Here is a 25310-nt window from a genome sequence, read left to right as displayed (position 1 = left end):
CACATTAAAAAAATATAGAAGTACTGAAGTTTTAGTAAAATTAAAGCATCCTTAATAAGATTAATGTAAATTTTTACAGATTCAATAAAATGAAAAAAATACAATCTACTTATTTATTTTAAACTTATTTAATTAATTTTTTAACACTAATTAAAAACATAATTTATTCATAAAAAAGATCAATACGACAATACCATTCTTTTAACAGCCCAAATTCAAATAAATTACAAGCAAACATACATAATATTTACTGAATAGTGAATGATATGGAAAATATTTATAATAATATTTCATATTATAAACAAACAAATTGGTGTCACTAAAACAAATATAATACCAAGATATAATAATAGTTGGTTATAAATTAAGGATTGAAGTTGAAAAATTAAAGTTTTTTTTATAAAAATAATGAAAAAGTTAGTCATAATATAATTGATTTGGATCTTTTGTTAATAATAATTAATTATGTTTTTAAAAATTTTAATACTTTGTTACAAGAAATTCTATTGGATATAATATCCAAATATCTAATATGGCAATATATAATATTATATATTTATATAATATATTATTTTCTTCCAATTTTAATAATGTTAAAACAATTACACACGGCGTTTCGGGTAGGCTATTATAAGTACATCACTGATATGACTTCGTTTTACTTTCATTAAACATTTAGCCTATAGACAATACTATTATTGTTATACACCAACTATTTATAACTATATTTTCTATAGCACTATGTTTACGTTTTCTGTTCCAAAAAGAGTATATTGACCGTATATTTGGTGACAATAAAAGGCATGTTGTAACTGAAGTTTCACCATCTATAAAAACACAAAATATTTTAATCGCGTACAACTGAAATGCGCTTTACAAGACTGTAACGATGTATCGCAGTTGATACGGGTAACAGATGGCGTTTGAGAATGAATACAATTTTGAATTTACCAACGCTGTTGGCAAACTCCGCTGTTTAAACTTCCTTTGTTTTGTATGCACAACGTTAAACGAATTGAATCCAATCGTCGAGCTTATTAAAAATGTATTGAAATTATCAATTCCAGTTTAGAGTAATATAAAATACATGAGTTACCTTATTGGAAATAATTATGACATAGATTACTGGATAACACATTAAAGAGGCTCAATGTTTATCATTGGGGAATAGGTCACTACTATAATATTTATTATGCATTCATGCGTATTCTGTACAATATTAATTAAAAAACCGTTCAAATTTTAATTATAATATGTATAGATATAATGTAATCATACCATTATATTATTAAAAAAAAACTTATTACTAAGCATATTAGTATAATAACATGCAATATTGATATAAATAATTAATAATTTTATAATAATATTGATCAACATACAATCAGTCCCTATATTTGACTATATTACAAATGTAACAAGATATTTATTAACTAGGTACCCATGTTTTTGTTTTTCGTATTTTTAAATTTATTATAAAGCAGGCGTGCGGTTGTGATACTACAAATACCTGACATATTATTATAAATATTTTCGTATTTTGATATTGTCTTAAATAAGATTATTACTTATAAGTGACACTGTGACAGTCGATATGTGTAAATATTATGCCTGAATTTGTATGTATTTCTAGGTACGAAACCTAATTTGTCATCGTTTTAATCACGTCAACCGTTATAAATTTATTAATTTTACTCTAGGATATAGATAAATATTTTAAAAGTGATTTAAATAATTTGATTAAACACATGACTGTTGTTTAAAACGTAAATCGTTATTAACAGAAGAATTCATATAAAACGCTGCAGGACTTAAAAAGACGATATGGTTTTCAGAGAATATATTAAAAGAAATTGTTAGAAAATAACAACAGCCAAACTTGGAATTCAAATCACATATGTACACACATGAGACGTGAATATACAAACAAATTAGATACAATAAGAATAAGATGTACCAAACATATCAATCACTGTGAACTGACAATACCCTTTTCACGTATTTTCAACCATTGGACGTATTTCGGAGATATCTAAACAATATATTTAACATAAAAACAAATGGATCGTCTCGATTCTCCTAACCTTGAAACAATAGCTTAGAAAATATTAAATAATGTTGGCATTGCATCAAAAAATATTCGGTTATTTATAAACACGCATGATACATCATATATTCAATACCCAGTTAAAAATGTATTTCATCTTTAGTATAGTAAATCATAAAAGTTTATTAGATCATACGCTTAAATAAAAATTAAAGTTTAGATTACACATTCACACTTAGCATGTCTATATATTTATTATCACGATATCATGTCAGCTATAGTATAGCTTATTATATATTTACCTATCTATTTTTATGTTTATATTTGTGCGCGTCTTTAACGGATGATTAACAATATTGTCAATATTAATAATGTGGTGTACATTTTCCTCAATAATTATTATTATACGAGTATATTATAATATAGGACTGCAGATACGACACGATTATGTTTAAATTAAAAAAAAAAAATAAATATTTATGTGGCTTGTATCGTCTATTAATAATTATTATACAATTCATTCCCGAAAAAAACGTTAACTAAAAATAATACGAGTCTTATTGAAAAAATTTAAAAAATACGAAATATACAAGTTAAAAAAAAAAACAATGTATAATAATTCAATTACGTACGTAATACGTATATCTCAAATACATCACTTACTGTCTAGCTCTATATACATTATTATATTATAAATAATAATAATAATAATAATAATAATACATAAACCATAGTGTTCGTACCTACGCCAGACGGCGACGACGTATAAGCACTATAAGCTGTTACACCACCCCGCCGCCGCCGCAGCCGCCGCAAACCAATGCATCGCGCCGTCGTCGGGCGCGCAGTCGCTGACCGCCACCACTGTTTACCAAACCGCACCACCACTCGGCGGCGTTTTAGGTGTCTTCGCCCTGCACAGCGGTAGTGCGGTGCATACTACGAAATTACGAGTCGCTTACGTTGTACGATATATGCGATTACGACGAGCGCGTACGCAGACACGGCGGCGCCAATAATATTATGATAATAATATAGTGTGTTCAAACGTAACACAAGACATTTCAAACGTATACATATACTATAGGTAAATAACGTTTATGACCGTAAATTTCGTTCGAGGTTTGTTTACTGCATAATCAATTAAGGACATTGCACTCGTTCCACGAAATTTTTTTCCGCGAAATAAAGTTCCGTGCGCTCTATTACTAATAATTATTATGAAGTTTTTTTTTTTAAAAATCGTTCAAAATCACATACGATATGGTAATACCCCTACTTTGTAATACTGTATCAAAACAGACTGTTAAAATCACCATAAATATACAACACGCCCGGTACCTGGTTATAGATACCAAATCGAAATCTCGAATCGTTGCTCTCAATGCGGAAATGTTTAATCTTTATAAGTCAGTCGTTCGATAAAATTAATTCAACTCAAAACGTGCGAAAAAAATTGTTATTTTTCTGGGCGTCGCGCGAGAAAAACCGTTCTAAAAAAATAAGTGTATAACAATATCAAGTCCTATTTGTATGCAGTGGGGAAAATTCCCAATGAAATGCGTGGCCACGCGTTCGTTATATACTTCGTGTTACCTTTATCGTTGAACACACTGTATAAGTATATATATACAAACGTACCTACAATGGCGAAAAGGAACGCGCAATGATCGTCATCGGCGTCGGAGGTGGCGGGCCGGCACAACGTAACGGTTGTTGAGCCAGCTGTGCCATTGCGGCGGCTACAGAGTGGTGGTGGTGGTGGTGGTGGTGGTGGTGGAGCTTTTTGCCGCCGTCGCCGCCGCTGCTGCTCCCCTCGGATTTCCAGTAAATTGGCCGCAGCCGTCCGCGTTCGCGCGCTAGCCCCCCGTATCGCATTTGTTTCGCGCGCGTTCCGTCGCTCGCTCGTTCGTTCGTCTTCTTATTCAAAATTATTATTGCCACACCGCGTCACATTCACCCCCTGCCCCCACCACGCAACAAATACTAACCGCCACTACCCGCAGGAGACTACTACTCACTACTATAATACTCGCACCACTGTCTCCCAGTGTCCGGGGTGAGTATATTGAAAGATAAAAAAAAACGCAGCTGTTGTTTTGCATATGTTATAATTTTTTTATATATATATACTATATATTAATTATTTATTTGTAGTTTCGAAATGTTTCGGCACATCCAGTGCTGTTATACAATTATTTGTATATACAATAATTACGACCAATATTTAAAATATTTGACACGAGGATGGTAATGATAGCTAACTAAAGTTAATATCGTTAATATAATATGAATGATATATAGGCATAATGTTATATATATTTTATATAACATAATATTTATACTTTAACGCTTAAACCGCTATACCGTTATACCGAACACTGGTTTATATAAGCATGCAATACAATATTATTTATATATTATTAAAAGACAATGTTTGTGTGTGTAAGTGATCCATAGCCGAGTCTTTCGCACTAGTGGTTTTGAAATTCGGTACACACTCGTAAGTATCATAATAAGTAATACTATACGTTTATACCCGAAGATGTGTACCTCGAAGCTAATTTTTTTTTTAATTTTACATTTTAAAGAGGGGTTCATACGGGAATGTGTCAATGGTTCATGAAAAACGAATATTTTTTTTTCCCACCCTGGTTGCTATTGCTTACATAAAAACAAAACACTTATTCTATGATTTTAGTTGTATTTTATGCTTGGTTAAAACCACCTAAATAGATGTGTTAGAAGTACACTTATGTGTAGTTTAGGTACATTTAACGGAGTTTAAGACAGGGTAAATCCACTGACATTATTTAATTTGTCACGAGCTACGCCGTACAGGATCAGATAGTATAATATATAGCTGATACTGAGGTATATCGTACATCGTACATATCATGAATAATGTGTTAACATTTAGTCGATGTTAACGATGTGCTATAACCGGATAGAAATATGACATAATATTTGCGTCGTATCGAACACAGGATAAACTTGTGCACAACATTATTGACGAAACGTTATTAAGACCATTTATCAATTGTTTTATGTAAATGAATAATTTACGATTTTGAGACAAATTTGAGTAATAATGGGTCACAAATCAATCAAATTGTTATTACATTATTAATTTACAATTTAAATATTAAATTTAACACACGAAAATAACGATCCATAGATTCTGGTAAATATTTATATAATTACCTCTAAAATATAAAATAATATAACGGATATTAAACTAATGTAACCTATCGCATTTCCTAATGGTCTTAATGTCAAGTTTTTCTCAATAAAATAAAAATAATATAGTACTTATATTATATTCAATTATGTTATAAATTATAATTGATATATTTTATATTATGTAATTTGATATTTAATGCCAAGACTCGAAAATGATATTTAAATTTTGAATATTATTAGGTACTGATTATAATCACAATAATTTTTGAAAAAAATGAAAACATTTATTTTTAATTCTCTATAATTTCAATACATGTAAAATGCATATACATAATATACTGCAGCAGTTATTTTAAAAATGAAATTGTCAAATACTTATTGGTTCATATTATCGACATTGTCCAATTGTTATTTGTGAACAATGTCCGTTGTGTATAAATACTATGTATATACACATTTATATATATATAAACCTATATTATTGCAATACTACACCAATCGTAATATGTAGTTTGTACCAAAGACCAAAACAAAATAATACAAACGAAAAATGTGTGTTGTTTCCCGCGCAGTATAGATACGCGTTATACATCTGTAATATACGCGAACGGTCTGCACGAATAGGGTCAATATTGAGCATTGAGCTACGACCAGGTTTCCTAACTTTTGTGAATGCTAATCGAAAGGAAACCAATTGTTACACACTTATACCTCTATATTTTCGTCGTGCGACGGCTGACGACATAATATACAAATATTTATTCGGAACGATTTTTAAATGTATATATTATGTGATAGCCGCGGAGACGCATAGGTGTACTTACGATATAGCAACGACTCGTTTGAACCCCTATATATTATATACAATAGAAAATATATTGTGTTACATATTTTATACAATTTGTTCAGTCAAAGAAATACTAGTTTGAAGTTGTTTAACGATAAAATACCATTATAATAACACATGCTATCTCCTTTACAATAGGTATAGGAATACGTAATAATGGGTTTACAATGACGATTGAAGGTCTAAGGTCTTACATTGGAGCAAAAATGTATATAATAGATCGTATGAATTTATGAAATCTGCATATTATTTTATTTTATCTATATTAATATATAAAAATTATTTTATGTCAATACGTACAGTGTATGTACGCTACTATGGCTACAACCTATCTATGTTTTATTACTTTATTGGCATTGGAAAAATGTTTGCCATTAAACAAAATAAACTACTCTAATTTTTGTTTAACATATGTTCGTAATGTAATTAACTTTAATGTAGGTAATATTAAAATATATTAACTAAATATTATACAGCAAACTAACTTGATTAAACAAGTTAGCGTGTGTATAAAACATTTAGGTATATTATTAAATTAACAAAAAGTTATTTTTTATTATTATAAAAAAGCAAAGAATACTGATGCATAATTTACGTACACATGAATGGCAATTAGAAATTAAATTTAGACGCATCGCTTATTTTATAGAAGATGGAAGTTACTGCCAATAACAATTTATAAACTAAAAAAAAAATATAGGAAAGTGAAAATAGTGTGGTTAAAAAATTACAGATTTCATTGAATTTAGTTTTGACTAAACATCATACTCTTTATAAATTATAAGATCAGTTATTTATTCCATAACAAAATAAAATAATGTTATTATAAAACTAATGGCTTTGTCAAAAAATGAAAACCAATTTATCTTGCACTATCTCGCAGATCCTCAATTTAAAAAAACCGGAAATTTTGAAATAATATATAATATGTATTATCTATAATATTTGGAAAAAAATAATACACAATGAATGGACAATGGACTTGCATTTTGTTTAACACTTTGATAGTTTGATAAATTTTTTGATATTTATTTGTACAGTTCGATTATTTTGATTGACTTATTTTCAATACTTATTGTTATATGTATATAAAACTTCCCATCAAAAACTACAGAGAAATCACTACAATTATAATTTAGATTAGACGTATATAAATATTTATATAGTTGATAGGTATATCTTATAAATTATTAACTCGAATGATTATTATCCGTAAAAATCAATAAAATAGTATGTCCACGAATAAGTTTAATATTTTACATGATTAACAATAAATCATACTTTTTGTTTTCATAAAAAAAATTCGCTTCATTAAGTTCAAAAATTATTTTTAGTATCTTATAAATCTAGAATTGATGATAACTTATTAATATTGCAATATGAATCATACCACAAAATCGACATTAAGTATTAACGTAGAATAACCCAATTATTTATAAAGTGCTTACACGTTCTCAGAATATCAACTTTATACAAATTTTCAATTTCATTTAAATAATAATAAGGCTTAGAATAGCCTGCAGATGTACTCATACAACTTAAACATTAAACATAATAATATTATAAGTAGGTATAGTTAATATAGTTACTAGTTAGTACACTTAAAAATAAATAAAAAATGTCAATGCACATTAATTCATTTTGACAGTATTTTTAATTATAATTAATACAATAGTATGTTGTATGTACATGAAATAAATAATATATTCATAAATAATTTAAATAAAACTTCAATAATGCCTAAAGTATTAATTTAATAGATTTTATTAGTTTCAATCTTGGGTTTTCGAGTATAATATAAATCAACATAAAATAAGTAATGTAAACAACATGACGTGATTTAATCACATCTCAAAAAATGAATATTTAAGAATTCAATAAATTACTATAGTTCACATTATTTCCTAATTTATAACAAAAAAAAACTATTACAAAATGCTATCACTCTATCAGTAATACATTTTTGAATTTTAACTAGGTATAGACATATAATATTATATGTCTATGACTTTAATATTTACAAATAAATATTGAACCTAAATTATTTGTTAGTATTTTTTATAACATATATTAATTTTAAATTATGATATTATTTAGTAATACTTAACTTTTATATTTAGTGTACACACCTAATTTTAAAAGTTTCTAAAAACTACTAACGATAGCTAACAAACATACATTTTTTTGGTTTATTTCTTGAAATTGAAAGTCAACATTAATTATTTTTAATATTTCTTGAATCGCAGATTATTTTTTAATTAGAGTTCTATAATTCAAAATGTCTATAAAACCGTGTACATGTGTATACTATATTACTATATAATAACGAATGGCAAACCTCAGTTATACTACCATAATACTATATAGCTATCCTGAAATTCGATGTTCTTCAATTTCACATTTACTACTCAAGATTACGTTTTATTTATTGATGTACCTATAAGTTTTTAAGACAATCAATAGACAATAAGCGTATTGGTTTTACAATGACGTTTTCTTATTGTGTTAACTTTTTCTTGGTTGCAAATAAAAAGCTTCAAAAGTTTCAAGTACATAGCCTTTACATGGAATATATATCGATTGAAATAAATTGAATGTAGTTTGTTGATTGTAAATAATCTAATTTTAATATTAATAACGTGCTGCGTAAAATGTTAAAAAGTAGGTACGCAATATTTACATATTCTAATATCTACACTATATTGTATACCGCTTAGCTATATTATATAGCTATATATTTATAGACAGTGTCTTCTTCAAATATGATTTGTTTGTGGTGTTCTCAGTCTTAAATTAGTATATAATGGATACTCCTACATTATCGTGACATAAAATTTCTTGTCTCAAATGAACGGTACCTTGTTATTTTAATTTTTATACTAAAAATAAATTTGTACCAAATTGTATGTTCATTTTTAATATTCACTTGTACTATTTAACTTAAATTACAATTTAAATCATATCATGTCCATATACTTTATCCTTATAGTAGGTAGAGTGTTATAATTTAACATAGATTTTTCATGTTGTAGAACAAAGTTTTTTCGTGAACTTGTAATACTATGGTTTCCATTTATCTTTTCTTCATAGGGTTCTTTAAATTGTGTAACTAAAAAGGTTGATACAGTTTTTGTCCTGAATTTCTCACCAAGATTAATCTCTTTATCTGTAGTAACCTTCAAAATATTCGATCGGTAAATATATTTGTTTAAGGTATTTTTTTTTTATTTTGGTACTCACACTCCGTAATTTTTTTATGGAATAATACATCAAAATAAAGTTCAACTCATTTTTACTTTTTTTTTTTAAATTTTGCGAATATTATTTTTGGATATTAAAAAAATTGATGATTTTATTAATGTATCTATATAATGTTATATGCAATGTTTAGAATTATATATTTATATTAAAATGTGCTTTCAGCCTGTAACCTGTAATAATTATCTACGATGTAAGATATACAGTAATAATATTCTTTTGAATACATATTTGTTTATAGTTATAGTGTTATTATTTAGTAATTACTTATTACATTTTATCTTACTAATTACTATTAACATTTATCTTATTCGTTTTAATAATCCTATTTTAAGACTGATACTAAAATAGTAAAATCAATAGACGAATTAATAGTATACGTTACCTAATTAAAAATAATATGAATAATATGATATTTTATATTGAAATATAAATGTATATTATATTAATTTAGTAAAAGCAATTAGAATACACCCACTATATAGAAAACATAAATTGAACTATTTAGATTTGGGAAGCTACTTATTTGCGCGCAAGAATGCATCGGAATATAGTGTTTTAGATGTTTATATTTCTTAGATTATTCTAATTCTATCAATCTAATTATTTATTTAATTAATAAGGATTTTAAATCTACACACACACACATATATATATATAATATATATAAGTTTATGTCTATCCATATAATAAACAATTTACTCAATAACTTTAAATATATTATTATTTTGTATTAATAAATTAAGTATTATTGTATAGTTACAAGCATATACCTAATCGTATTATAGTTAAATAAAATTTATTTTTAACTAAATTAAATAAAGTGACTTCAGCCACGTGTTTACAATTACATATTTTAATGAGACCCGACTAACTAAGTTCCAATGTTAAATTTAATTTTTTAAAGTGAGCATTTTTTTTTTAGAATGTTCAGGTACAATTTGATTACTAACCACTATTAGTTTACATATTACATTTATTTAGATATGAGTATTGATGAAGACATTTATTATGCTGTAAACCAATAATAATGATATCAGGATAATAAAGTGCAATAATAATTTCACACACAAAAAAAGAAAATCAATAAACTGTTCAATCAATCATATTATACTAGTATTTTTCGCTTATGGTTAATGTTTACTTAATACAGAATACAGACGATCGATTGATAAACTGGTTTCCTTAAAAATATCAGAAAACAATTAACATAAATAAAAATAAAATGCGGAGTAAAATAAGTTACTGTGTTTATTGTCGCCGTTTATGTCACACTCAGTAAATTTTATGTTAACGGAACGTTGAATACTATAACAACGACCGTAGTTAAAATAGTCAGGATTAGATTGTATAGTGGATGACAGCCAATTCTAAATTTTTAACATATAATTTTAAATCGATTTACTATATTTATAATAAGTTATGATAACATAATAGGTTATTTTCACAATCATATATACTAATAAATTGAATTGTATAACTCGTACTCCGTGTGAAATCGTGTGATTTTCAGTAGGAACCACCCTCAAGAACCGGTGATATAGTGAGCTATTTTATACATTGAATAAATGTATGTATACATAGCTATATGTTATTCAATTGTATTAGGTTGTCCATAAGTCGGTCATGTAAATTATAACTTAAAAAATTTTATTCATATTAGTCCAACAACCCGATATGAAAATCATAATTTATTTAATGGAAAATGGGAATTATACCTAACTAATTACGCTTTAACTGGATTGGTTTGGCCACTGGATCTCAAGAAATAAGGAAGGTATGTTTTAATTGTTTATTACTCGAATAAACTAATATTACAAATATTAAAAATATGTATAGTGTTTTTAGTTCTGTAACTAGTTGAATATTTTCTACTTGATTAAAAACTTTAAAAGTGCTAAAAACTGAATAAATAAGTAAGTAAGCTCCACCATTTTAAGAGTATGGAATATTTAGAATAAATTTATTCTCTAGACATAAAATTTTAATTCAAATTTTAAATTTTTAGTAATTTAACCTGTTAAGAAATAGTCATGTCTTATATATTTTTCCAGGATAAATATTGTAAACATATTCATTTTTTTTGATGGAATAATTAAATAAAAACAGTTACAAAAATATAAGCTTAATTAATTATCCAAACATAATTTTGACTACAAATTTTAGATTTCAAAAATTGTTTTAGCGAAATGAAATAGTCACCATATTTTTAAGTTATTTACTGAAGTATATAGTAATTTAATGCTTAACTTTTCAAAATAAAGTCATAGTTTCCTCACTTTACCTTTTACGTTTTATTCTTCCAAAATCCAATAAACAATTTTTATAGTATATATATATAAATATATTGTAGCCTATTGTGTATTATTATTTTGTGTATAAAAGTCAAATAACGTACGAATTTGATCAATAAAACCAAGATAACACAAAACTGTTATTATTGATTAAAATCGATATTCACTAATTATAATTCTATGTTTGTGCGTATTATTTACAATGTCCCTATACAATAGTAATAGTTTTATGATAAAAATTATCTTTATGGATATGCACATGTAATATATTGATCTAAAATGTTATAAATTGTTATTGTAAAACTGAACTGATGATACTGTATAAGTCAGTAAACCACAAGAATCAAACCTAAGCCGATTAAAATAATATTTTATTTTTAAAATGTACAATACAGAGTAGGTATGATATTTGTAGTTTTAGCTGTAAGCCATAGTATATGTATTTATGAAACAATGAGACGTAGCAAATGTTTAAGATATAGCCGTATAGATACACTTAAACCATAATATACACAATAGGTAATAAGTGCTCATAATGAAGACGCCTCATGTGTAAGTATATGAAAATGAAATTATTTTAACAAACATGCGCACTACCAAAATATGCACTTTTAACTAGTGTGTTAAGCGTTAGTTCAAGCTATTAAAATGTATTGAATATTAAATACTACTACTAATAATAATAAAAAACCTGAGAAGTAGTTCTGCTGTATAATAATTATCGAGTGTACTTCGTTATTGAATAGACCCCTGTAATGTTGATATTGAATTTTAATTTAATGATAAGTAAAGTGTCTATAGAGGTATAGACGATGTGTTACTGTGTCAGTCTCTATTTTTTAAGGAAATTGTATAATTTATTTATATCATTTATATTACCATTAATTATAATACAATTAATAGGTTGAACTAATTTATTACAAATATAAATCGTGTATATCCTATTATTTTATTATTTCATAAAATACTACTATTTGTTATTATTTTATTAACGCTTAAGCAAATTAACATCTTATTATAACTGTAGAAAAGTATGAATGCTGAATAGCGTTCGTGATATGAACAACTTAAAATAAATTTAAATATTTTTAAAATCATGTATAATAAATATTAATATTTGTAATGGTGAACATTGTTAAGTCCCTATGAATAATATATTTTTAATTACAATAAAATAACTAAAATCGGTTTTTTATGTATATATAAAATCATAATTTAAATAGTAATGGAATGTTACAAGTTTCTACGGTTACTATTTTTTGTTCTTCAAAAAATAACAAAAATCGTCTGAACATAAATCGTTATTTTACACGTGAATATCGAATTTCTTCATAATTTTAACTTCAAACACTCAAAAAATGAATACGGGAGTTACAGTCAACTATTTTTTTTAAATTCTAGTATAAACGACCATTGAGAAACCTTATATTAAATTGTTCAGCTATTTGACCAAGCATAAATGTTTTAATCAACATTTATAGAATAACACTAAAAAAAGTAAATGATTTTAAATATCTATAAATAACTAAAAGTGAAAAGAGTCAGTATATTTTAAAAACGATACTAGATGCTTAGAAAATGTTAATATAATTCAAGTATCTATAGACGTAGACGTTCATTTTTGAATTGAAATAAAAAAAAAATCGATTTTGTCAAAAAATTGTTTTGTCTTAAAATACCTACCATCTTTTCCGAAATTTATTTTTAGTTTTTCTCAATCATTAATAATATTGTTATACTACAGTACGGTAAACTATTTAATTTTATACCCTGAAGTACCGATTATCGCAAATTTTCTGCCAATAACCTCCCTTAGTAATGACGATCAAAGCATTTTTTCAAAAGTCACACATTATTATGTATTTAGCAAACAAACTAATGATTATAAAATGCACGTCCCTATAACTGAAGGTTATTTGACAGCTGTTTTGCTAGGTATAGTTTGAGACAAAACAATTGAAGTACAACGTCATGTCGTCATTACATAAAATATGACTTGTCAACATTCAAACATTCACTCACTTAATTTAAATACCTAATTTGACTACTTGTAACTTTTCAATAATTTCTCCAACAATCATTACAATTTTCTATACATGGCAACCATAAATTATATTCTGAGTTTAACAAACCTTTAATATTATTAAAAAATAAACAGTTAAAAATTAAAATAATTCTTAGGTGACAACAGTGATATAACACACTGTATAATTTATGAATGTATTATTTCATTCGTTCAATAATATATTAATATAATAAAAAGTGTTTTTCAGATCTAATATTTAAAATGTAATATGTATAATTAGATTTTATGTACCTGTGTAGTATTTATGTATTGTATATTTGTTATATCATTTTAAATTCACAAAAAGATGACAGTTTTATACTTTTATATGAAATCAAGTTGTTATAATTATTATTTAAATTTTAAGCATAATTACATAAATGTATAGGTAATGACATAATGAATTAAAAATATTTTAGCCTTTTTTCGATTTTAATTTTACGCAGCTAACATAATTTACATAAATGCATTTTGAACGTTAACCATAAATTAATATATACAATCATACAATTTTAGTCATCAATTAATATTAAGTTATCAAAATATCTAGATTTTTTTACAACATAATATAAATATATTACATATTAATAATACACATTTTTGTAATGTAGGTAAATAACAAATGTAAGATATTTTTTATAGTATAGTTTATAATATTATTATTCAAGTCAGATTTTGCTAATTAATTTTATTTAAATCATATTCAACACCCGAATTAATATTTTTTTTTATTTTGTGACTTAAAAATTTGAAATAGTTTTTTAAATAATTATTTATAAGTCTGGTTTTTATTAAAAATATACATAATTTATTTATTTGAAATATATTGAAATATATGAATTATAAATCTAGAATATATTTTGTACAAGTAGTTTTTCAAAAATAATTTATATTTTTATCATACGTATTTTTTATTTTTAGACTTTAAATAAGATATAGATTATTTAATATTTTCAAATAAATAAACAGGGTGATTATGTTGAAGGTAAATGGTACTGTAATTTTATAAGTTTTGATGATTTTGGAAAATTTATTTGAGAAAATAAGTGTTTAACAATTAAAAAACTCTTTTCATTTATTTTAACTATAAATATATAACACTTAAGCAATAATTTTAATTATGCAAATATAATTGAAAAAATTTACAATGTTTTCCAGGAAATATTTATTATTGTGAACCTAACCTTCCTCCTCGCTTTTATATACAATGTAAACAACATTATAAAGCGTGTCGCAATTATAAGGCTTCATTTTTCTCAGCCACACAGACTATATTATTATATATACGTTGGATCATAACAAATCTACGGCATTGACTGACATTTTATATTATTACACTTAAACATGCCGAATCCAAACAAACCGTTAGTCTTGCCGTTAAACGTAGTTTGAGTTTTATCCAGCCCGAAGGCGAAAGCTGAAAATTTAAAACCATAAAAGTCGGTCCAATGGACGGTGCGAGGGGGTGAGGGCTAAAGAGAAGAGATTTTTAGTTTGAATTTTATTGCGTCGTACAAACATATCATACTCAAAATATTTGTATAAAGTTTATAGGCCACGGCCCACGATCAGTAAAATATACATTGCAAATGATAATATTTTGTATGCGTATGCAATTCCAATTAAAATGTTGACGCTCCAACGCTATTCTCTTTATGTAGGCTATATGCATTAATATAAATAATAATAATATTATATATTTCATCATAACGTAAAGTGCAAAAATAACTTAAAAATGTATAATTTGTTATACCGAGGTGGAAATTAAACTACATATTTTTTTAACTAGGTATTTTACTTTGTTATGTATATTACTCGCCAACTGTCCAACTTAATTATTACTTACATAAGTAATAAGTTCATAAGCATACTACTGTTCTTACTATTATACATCACGTACGATTCAATCGTAAATAACCTGTCTAAAATTATAATTTGAAACAATAAAACGCAAATGCAGTTGTAAGTATTTAAGACATTTAAGTAATTTACGTACAAAACCAAAGACACAGAGAAACAGTTATTTTCATCCCTATGGGGTATAATACATTTAATAAATATTCAATAATATTATAAACACTATACACTACAACAATGACACATTGACATATTAATCAATAATATCGTGTATTTACTATTTAATACTATGTCTTGAGTACAATAAAGGTTTTCTTGCACTGTTTTGTTGTTTGGGGGAAAACTTAGATATAACACGTCTAACGGATAATGATCATACCATAATCACTACTCACCCTATTTTCGTTTAATATTATTTCAATATTTCATACTGCATTTGGGTATTACCATTTACCAACCACCCTAGATAAAAATACATACATATAAAATTGCGTATTATATTGTGATAGGAACTAAATTACATAAATATATATTTTAGTAAAAAAGAGATTTTTTTTTAAAAATATTCATTAAATAATATAATATGCTTATTGCTTACGACTTACAAGTTACAAATACTTATATAGTTTTTAGTTTATAAGATACACAACTATTTTATAATATTTTGAAACAGATTTTTATTTTCATTCTGTTATAATTTTAACACTGCGAAAATCATAAATATTATGTAGCATTATAGCAATTTAATTTACCTATTAGGATTCTTCAGTTATCATATTTATGTATTATGTTAAGTAAGCCTTTGTCATGTTGTTATTTGTTTTATAAAAAAATGTGTCTTCTATGAATAAATTCACCATTTCAATATCACATACATCAGGACATTTATAAAAGACTTAAGATAATTCAGCAATACAAGATTACATTTCTTAAATAAATATTTATTTATAATGACGTTTTGACATTTTTTGTTTTTGATTACTTTATTTAAAAAAAAAAAAATATAAAAAAGTTAAAAAGGTTTTAAATTAAAATATTTTTTAGTGTATCTTATACACCAAAAATAACTATATTGAGCACAAAACTTTTTATTTTTGACTAAATAAAATATATTCAAGTGGCAAAATTAAAAGGTAGTCTTTTACTTACCTAACATTTATAATCTTATTCAAATGTAAATTGTTCGTTAAGTCTTCTTAAAGTTAAATATTATTCCGTGTTTTAAATATTTTAAAAGTTAAATGTTAAACAATGTATTTTCTGAAAAATGTCCAATCAGTTTAATATGCTTTTAATATCTACATTCATAGAATGCTTACTAATGAAAATGATTTTAATATAAATAAGAATTATTGAATTTACTGTAAGTTATCTAGCGTTTAGCTATTTTACATTGCTGTTTTAAATTATGTTACAACTTTATTTATGTATTTTATATTATACGAAGAATAATAACATTATAAAATAGTTTCAGATATTGAAGTTAGTAGATTTTTCTATGGCGTAAATCTTATAACCTGTATAGTGTAATTATTCTATATTCCTATGGTATACAATAATTATAAGGAATGCAAGACATTTGAATAATGTATAAAGGCTGATGACTGATGATATAATATAAATAATATAAAAGAAGTTGTCCATGTCTGACATTATTCACTTCGAAATATTGAACTGAAGTTTTGATTAAATTGTTTTAAATTATGTTAGGAGAATATTGCAGTCAACAAATAAATAATAATTTGTTAAATGTCTTCACAAAACATAAATTAGTTTGATAAAATATATATTTTTAATTATTAAATTCAGTATTTTTATTTTTAATACATTTTTAGGTATATTACATACCTAGCTATAACATATATCAATACAAAATGATTAAAACGTGTTAAATTTTTGAATTAGGTATATGCTATAAAAATGAGTACATGTAAATTTGGACAAGGTATTAAAGTAAAACATAAACTAAAAAAAAAGTTTGTACCTAAATGTACATAAAAATATAAAATAATTTTAACCTATTAAATACAGCAATTTTTAATAATATCTATTTTGAAAATTCTAGTAAAAGTTTAAAACTGATAATTATAATGATAATATAAATTATAATAATATAACATAATATATAATATTATATTATTATCTATGGATGATTTTCTTTTGTTGTAAAGCGTTGGCAAAAGTGAATAAAGTATATAAAATATAAAGTTCATATTATTTAAAACTTTAATTATACTCTTTCAATTTAAATAATTAAAATTTAAAAGTTTTACTTTAAATTGTACTTTTAACATTATGTTATTTTAAATTTGTACTGACATTAATCATCTTAAAAAAAATCATCAGGTAACTTATTTTATTTTACATAAATATTTAACTATTATTGTATTAAAATTTCTATGTTATAATTATTAATGTAGTATAGCATAATATAATTACACGAGATGGGTGATCCCTAAATTTGTTCATTATTTATGAAGGAGCAATAAATTATTCTATAACACCTCACTATTAATTACATTTTAAGTATGTTTAAGGAATCACCCTGACATTCTGTACCTGTCTATAGTCTATAATATATTATGTTAGTATATGTATTGTAGTACTATTATGTGTAATAAATTGTGTTAAACGTAAAATTACGCACATAGTATATTATTATACTATAAAGTAAAATTGAATCGAATTGAATTTTCTATTATTTAATATACTAAAGTAAAATATATTATAAATTTTATTAAGTTAATGTTGTAGGTAAGAAAACATTTAGGTGCCAAAAAGTAAATATTGTTCGATATCATTATATTGATTTTGGTAATTTAATATTAGAAAATATGATTTAATGTATTTTTAAAAACTATTAAATAATATATATTTAAAATACTAGTAATTTTATCACGTATGTATTATGCAACCATTTAATACTATTGTATTATAATTGAATGTTCAATAATATGCGTTTAAACGTTATTTGTTATTATTATTAAACAAGAAATTTCAATTAAATGACTTATTGTAAAATGCAAAGGTAAGATTATTGTTTAGACCCTAGACTTAAGGGAATCCAGTAGTCATTTATTGATATTTTAATTACAAAACAAGTTAAGATTATTTTGTAAGTTTACAAAAAAATATGCATCTTTAAAATACTCATAAACCTGTAAAAATGTAAACCTTTTTGTTTTGTGAATAACTGGTTTTATTGAAGGGAATAATAAAAAATATATATATATTGTATTATATTAAGATACTATATGTCTGTATATTTGCATATATCTATAGATATTATTAGATATTTTAGGATGTTTTTTAAATACACCAAAATTTAAATGAATCAAATAAACCTACTCATTACCAAATGTTTGTATTTGGAAACCCGAAGAAATAACAACTTTTAAGAAAACAATATATTTTACATCAATTGGACTTCAAAAGATTAAAAAGTTATGTATGGTTTGTAGGTCTCTATAAAAAAAATCTTTTATCTAAAATACCCATAAATCTCGAAATTAGTAAGTACAGTATAATTATTAGTAGATGACAATACATTATATTAATGTATGATTAAAACATATTTATTATTTTATATATATTTTTTACTTTTATATTTAATAAACTTTACACTATGTGCCACTTGTTATGTTGATAGTACATTAATAGGTACAGCATAATACTTAACGGGTCATTGCCTACAGTCGTGGTTCGAATAAAATACAAACGCGCGTAAGCTGCTTAAAAATGCAAATTGACACTTAGCGTACGAATGTAATATACAAATATTATCCTTTTGTACATCAATTTCAAAGTTGCGATGACTTCTAAAGACTTAATAAAATATAAAATCAATACTTTATTTCGGCAAGCCATTATATGTATTCAATATTATAGCATTATTATCAAAATATTTATTATTATTTTTGTAAAATAAACCAGATATATAGATTAAAACTTAAAATCAAAATTCTTTTAACACATTGCGGAAAAAGTTACAGATACATATTTAGTGTTTACCAATATTTTACAATAATTCACTATTTAATATGCCATTCTAGTAATATTAATGTTTAATAATAGAAACCATTTGTGGAATTTAATTTAATCGATCGAAGGAAATTACTTTTATATTTAAATGTCAATACGTTATTAAATCATCATCATCGATTGTTAAAAATTCCAATATTACCGCAATATATCTCACGTATATTATGTGGAGATATATTAGAAAAAATCATCCAAGCTCTAAAACCGAACCTTTAAGAAACTAAGAACTTAATTTTATTCCTTAAAAAAACCAAATTGTATAAGTTAATTAAAAAAAAAAATTATGGCTTACTTAAAATTATGTGTATAATTACAGAAAAAACAGCGCATCCAAGAATAGGATTAGTATCTAAACCAATTTTAGAATCACTTCCAACTAATGGGTACAAGTTGATCTTATAGACATTAAGTCTCAAAATTATTATGGCCATCGCTTCACCAAAATCACATAACTAAATACGAGTACGTAACATTGAAACCATTGAAATCAAAACGCGCTGAAAAATTCGCTTAAATCATATCGATATTTATAAGCGTTATTCGGGGCACCTGCGATGTTTCAAACCAACAACGAAAGAAAATCCTTAAATTCGGTGATTAATTAACTTCATATAATGTGGAATGAAGTCAAAATCGTTTACAGAAAGCCAAGTTAAAGTCAAGGGCATTTTTAACGAGTCAATAGAGATGTCCAAGAAATGCTAGCTGCTTGGATGGGCGATAATAACATTTTCGATTGACGGAAAAACGGAAAACTCGCTTTGCGGTATAGTCTATTTCCTATGTACCTCGTTTCCTGGCCAATTATTATAGTATATAAAAATGATCTGATTGGAGACAATTCTATGACATTCTTTATTTCTAATGAAATTTTAAAATAAACAAATAAACTATAGTTTATCATATAAATTTATTATAATATATACTACCTTATTATTAGGTAATATGACGAGGTTCAATTTGAATTTATTTTTAACACAGTTATCGCATAAACTTTATTATTATTAATTATTACACTATATCAATAGACATTATATAATATTATGATTAAATTATAATGTATAGCCTATAGGTTATACATTAATATCAGCGTACTGTATAATGGCAATATGGCATAAAATAGGTTCATGGTATAACTTAAACTATGCATTATGAAAATTGCATTGTACATAAAAATAATATTCGTACATATTGTTGAAATATTTCAACTTTCAACTTTCAACCATTAATATTTCTTAAATTGTAACAAAATAACTATAACATCGTTAGAAAGTTGAATAAACCAACTAATAATAATTCTAATAATTTCACTATATTTATTTATTTTTTAATTAAAGTTATATACATATTTCGAAAATATAATTTAGCTATTTTAACTTATAAAATATATGTATAAAATAAATCATATATTATATTACAAATAAACATAGGTACACGTTCCGCATAAAAGTATATATTATTTCTTTAAATATTTTTTATTATTGTTATTATTAACAATCATCGCAATTCATTCGAGTACATAACCGAATATGTCAGTTACACGATGGAGCCATCTGCAACATTCCTATGACTAGTTTATTTTATTTCCTCTAAGGTAATTTACCTATCAAGTTTTACTAAGTATATCATTTTTATTAAAAATATACTATATGTATTATGTACCCATTATATTATATTATATAATATAGTGCATAATAAACTGTATTTAGTTTTAACCTAGATAGTAGTGACGGTTTAATAAAACTTTTTCTAATAGTACATAATATATAATATTTTTTAAAAATTGTCTTAAAATTGTTGAAGTGTGTTGTCACTGAACTTCTTCTTTTGAAACTTTTTCAACAAATCACATTATTATATGTTTTTTTCAGTTATTATGTCATCACAATTTACAGTTTCCAGATACTGAATTATATATTTATGTATATTGTGAATACTTATCTATATAAAAAAAGTTATTCGCAATTTTTCAGAAAACTACTAATAATTTTAAAAAAATATCCGTCTAAATTATACCATCTGTGTTACTTTTCAATTGACGAAAGAAGTTATGCTGTAAGAAACTTTTGAGCGATTTTGTCTTATAAATATTTTCCAGGACAAACTTATAGTGAAAACAAATCATTACCATATCATAAACAATAATTTGTATACTACTATAGTCTTTTAATAGATATTTATGATTATTATTGTTTTATACTATGCTTTGAGCGGTACCATAAAATTGCAATATTTATGTAGGAACACAATACTGAAAAATATGTTACAATAATAGTAGCAACTATTAATTTATAACTGGTACATAATAATTATACAATTGTATTACGATTCAATTATAAATTATTAATATTATTCTAAAATTATCCTAAAATTATTACATTATGAGTATAAATAGATAATATATAATATATATAGTATTTATCGATAAGCGTACAATTCAAAAAATATAGTAAAATATTAAAAACAATATTATAATGCAATACATTAATTGATTATCCATGTAATGATATAATTTTAATGTGACGACATTTTTAGAATACTAATAAAATTAAAGAATAAAAGAGAAATAAGTAAGAAAAATAAATGTACAGTAAAAAAAATTATAAACCAAACGAATCAGAAAATATTTTTCTAAGTACATTCTAAGTATAATTTGTTTCTTAATTTGGATAGTATAAATAAAAAATTTCAAATAAATGAAATGAGAATTGTTATAATAATGAACAATAATTACGTTATATTTAAACAAGCAATTTTTGTAAAAAAAAAACGCTATAATAACCACCTATTTTTTTTAATTTATACCAAACACAAAAGCTTATTAAATAACTATAATACTTTTGATTTTAATCATGCAATTTTAATAATTGTATTTTTATAATATTTGTATTTTATAAGCGCTTGATAATAAATTTCTATAAACTGTCAAGATATACTCATCATGTAACTTGTCACCTCATTGTTCTTGACAGTCCAATGTCAAAAATAAATTTTACTTATTTTTAGATTAAAAGATGTATAGGTGATAATTTTATTTAACAATGTCAGTTAAATGTATCAAATAAAAAATATATATATATATGTATATATGATAAAAATACGGTCAAGGTGGTGTCCCAAGCTGTGAGCTAATAATTAGGAATATACACTATGTATGGTGCAAATGATTGTCAAACAAATATATAATACTGCTTATACACTTGTATTATACAAGTATTTTCAGTTTAACTCATTAATTTTATGTAAGTCATGAAATATAGAATATAGGAGTACATAACCGATATTCACTGTTTACTATCTTAGATTGTGCAGAACACGTAAGGAATGTGTTTTGAAAATGTGATTGACTTCATATTATATTGAAATATTAAATAATAAAACAGCAAAGTAATAAAAAATATAAACCTCAGAAATATAACAGACATAAATAACATAAAATATAAATCGTGAATTTTATTGATATGTAGGTACACATGAATGTAATATTTTTTCATTTATTTTTCAAGTTTTTTTTAAAAAAAAGAAGTAAAATGTGAAAAAAAATAGGAATACCCAATTTAATTTTCTAATCAAAAAAATTGAAGGTACTGTATGATTGTGTACTTTTCCTTTTTAACTTGATAAAATCATAATAATATTGATTGTGCATCAAATTACGTATATATTATTATGTATAAAGTACAAAATTATATAAACATTATAATAATATTATATATCTAAGTTATACAATTTAAAAATTTAAAAACTATTCATATTCATAATATATTTTTTTTATATTAAATTCTACGAGTATTTAAAAACTAATTCACAATCATTCCTTTTTCTAATTATATATTTAAAACTGGTGAACAAATATGCTATAGTTTTTGGTTTAGCTAAACATTAAATGTTTATATTTATTATTTTTTAATCATAATTATTTATATCACATAGTATTCAGTGGCGTATAAAGAAAATAATTTCAGGGAGGGGGGGGGGGGTTAAAAATATTTCCATTCTTCAATTCCAATTAATTATACAATCAATAACAATGCCCGTACCAACCATACATTTCGAGAGGGGTTTAAACCCCTAACCCCCCCTATATACGCCACTGATAGTGTTAAATATAGTACCTAGAGGTACTTACATAATAACAATATTAGTACAATTATTATAATTATGACACGAAGTCTACTAACAATTATTATAGAAAAAAAATATTTTTATATAGGGTGATTTGTTTATCATTAAACACTCCTTATTTAGAAAAGTGTTGACTTTTTTCAACATTTTTAGTTTCATGCTTTTCAAAAACTATATAACTTTTTATTTTTTTCACCATTATATTTAATAATAAAACCACTATTAACTTTTGATTTTTAAATAGCAATCTATGTTAAAAAATTTATAAAATAATAGGACTATTTTTTTTATGAATTTTAACATTAAAATTATTATTTTTCATTTAACTGTTAACGAGTTAAAGCTGCTCAAAAGGGCAAAACTCTGTTGTTCACCCAAACAAATTACCTTTCGCTTTTCGCCCACGTCTCTTTTCGTCCAAATATTTTAAAACTACTTTACCTTTTCGCCCAAGAATATTATATTATTTTCTGACCATACACAAATCTGTATAAACTAATAAATGATAAATAGTTACAAATCTACAAATACACAATATATTTTTGGAGAATAATAAAAGCCTCCTCCTCGTGGTACTCTCTGGGTAATGCTTAATGACTTTATAGAACTAATTTACACAAATAAATAATAAAATGAACCCCAAAGTGTGTATTATAAGAATGTGGTTAAAAAGTTATAATATTCTCGGGCGAAAAGGTAAAGACATTTTAAAATATTTGGGTGAAAAGAGACGTGGGCAAAAAGCGAAAGGTCATTTTTGGACGAAAAGAGTCACGCCCGCTCAAAGTTGGGTGGTTTGAGGTTTACAACTTTACAAGTGTTCGTCTCACAAGTAATAAAAACACAATTATTATTTACAATATGCATACCCCTGGTTATTATCTAAACTAGATAGGTATCACAATACGTTATTACAGGTTGGACGAAGTAACTAAAGGGACAAAGTCCATCACTGCGTCGAATAATAGTTGATAATGACTTTATTAGATGTGAAAACAATAAATATGTTCCTATTATTATTATTTATTCCTTTTGTGACTACTGGTCTTTAACATGAAGTATTATAAAAACTGATAACCATCTAACTTTAAAAGTTATATATCGTTAACAAATTGACGAACAATAATAATTTGAACGTTAAAATTCATAGAAAAATAGCCATATTAATTGAGTACATTTTTAATATAGATTACCATTTGAAAATCAAAAGTTGATAATCGTTTCACTGTTAAGTAGAAGGATGAAGAGAATACAAATTTTATACAGTTTAAGAAAAACAAGAAACAAAAAAAATTGAAAAAAGAAAAATTTCAAGAAATACCTAGGTAATAATAAGTGTTCAATGATAAAAGAATTACTCTGTATATTTTAAATTAAAAAAAAAAATATATATATTATATATGTTAGTAAAAAGATTTTAATCAAGTCAACAATTTTTATTTTATTTCAGTTCTAAAATCTAAATAAATAATTGAGAATTAAAATAATAATAATAATAGTAATAATAAATGGCTAGTTCTTGAATAGATATTGTATTAAAATAATATGAATACAATTAATTTATTATATTGGTATATATTATGTATCATACTA

At 24.6% G+C, this 25310-nt stretch overlaps 1 protein-coding gene across 2 annotated transcripts in view; it reads left to right on the top strand.

The window, feature by feature from the left end:
- The first annotated feature begins 3881 nt into the window (after positions 1-3881).
- LOC132930600 (GTP-binding protein Rhes-like) overlaps positions 3882-25310 on the top strand; it is a 50566-nt gene continuing 29137 nt past the window's right edge. The window contains exon 1 of one of the 2 annotated variants that reach the window (XM_060996551.1): positions 3882-4106. The gene's annotated coding sequence lies outside the window, so the exon portion shown is untranslated. Of the gene's footprint in view, positions 4107-24916; positions 25043-25310 lie in introns of those variants that run through there. The other variant, XM_060996548.1, reaches the window with a different exon arrangement.

Source organism: Rhopalosiphum padi, chromosome 4 (genome assembly GCF_020882245.1).
Source record: "Rhopalosiphum padi isolate XX-2018 chromosome 4, ASM2088224v1, whole genome shotgun sequence".
NCBI classification, from domain to species: domain Eukaryota; kingdom Metazoa; phylum Arthropoda; class Insecta; order Hemiptera; family Aphididae; genus Rhopalosiphum; species Rhopalosiphum padi.
Note: the sequence above shows the minus strand (reverse complement) of the source record. Positions and strands in the feature narration are given on the sequence as shown.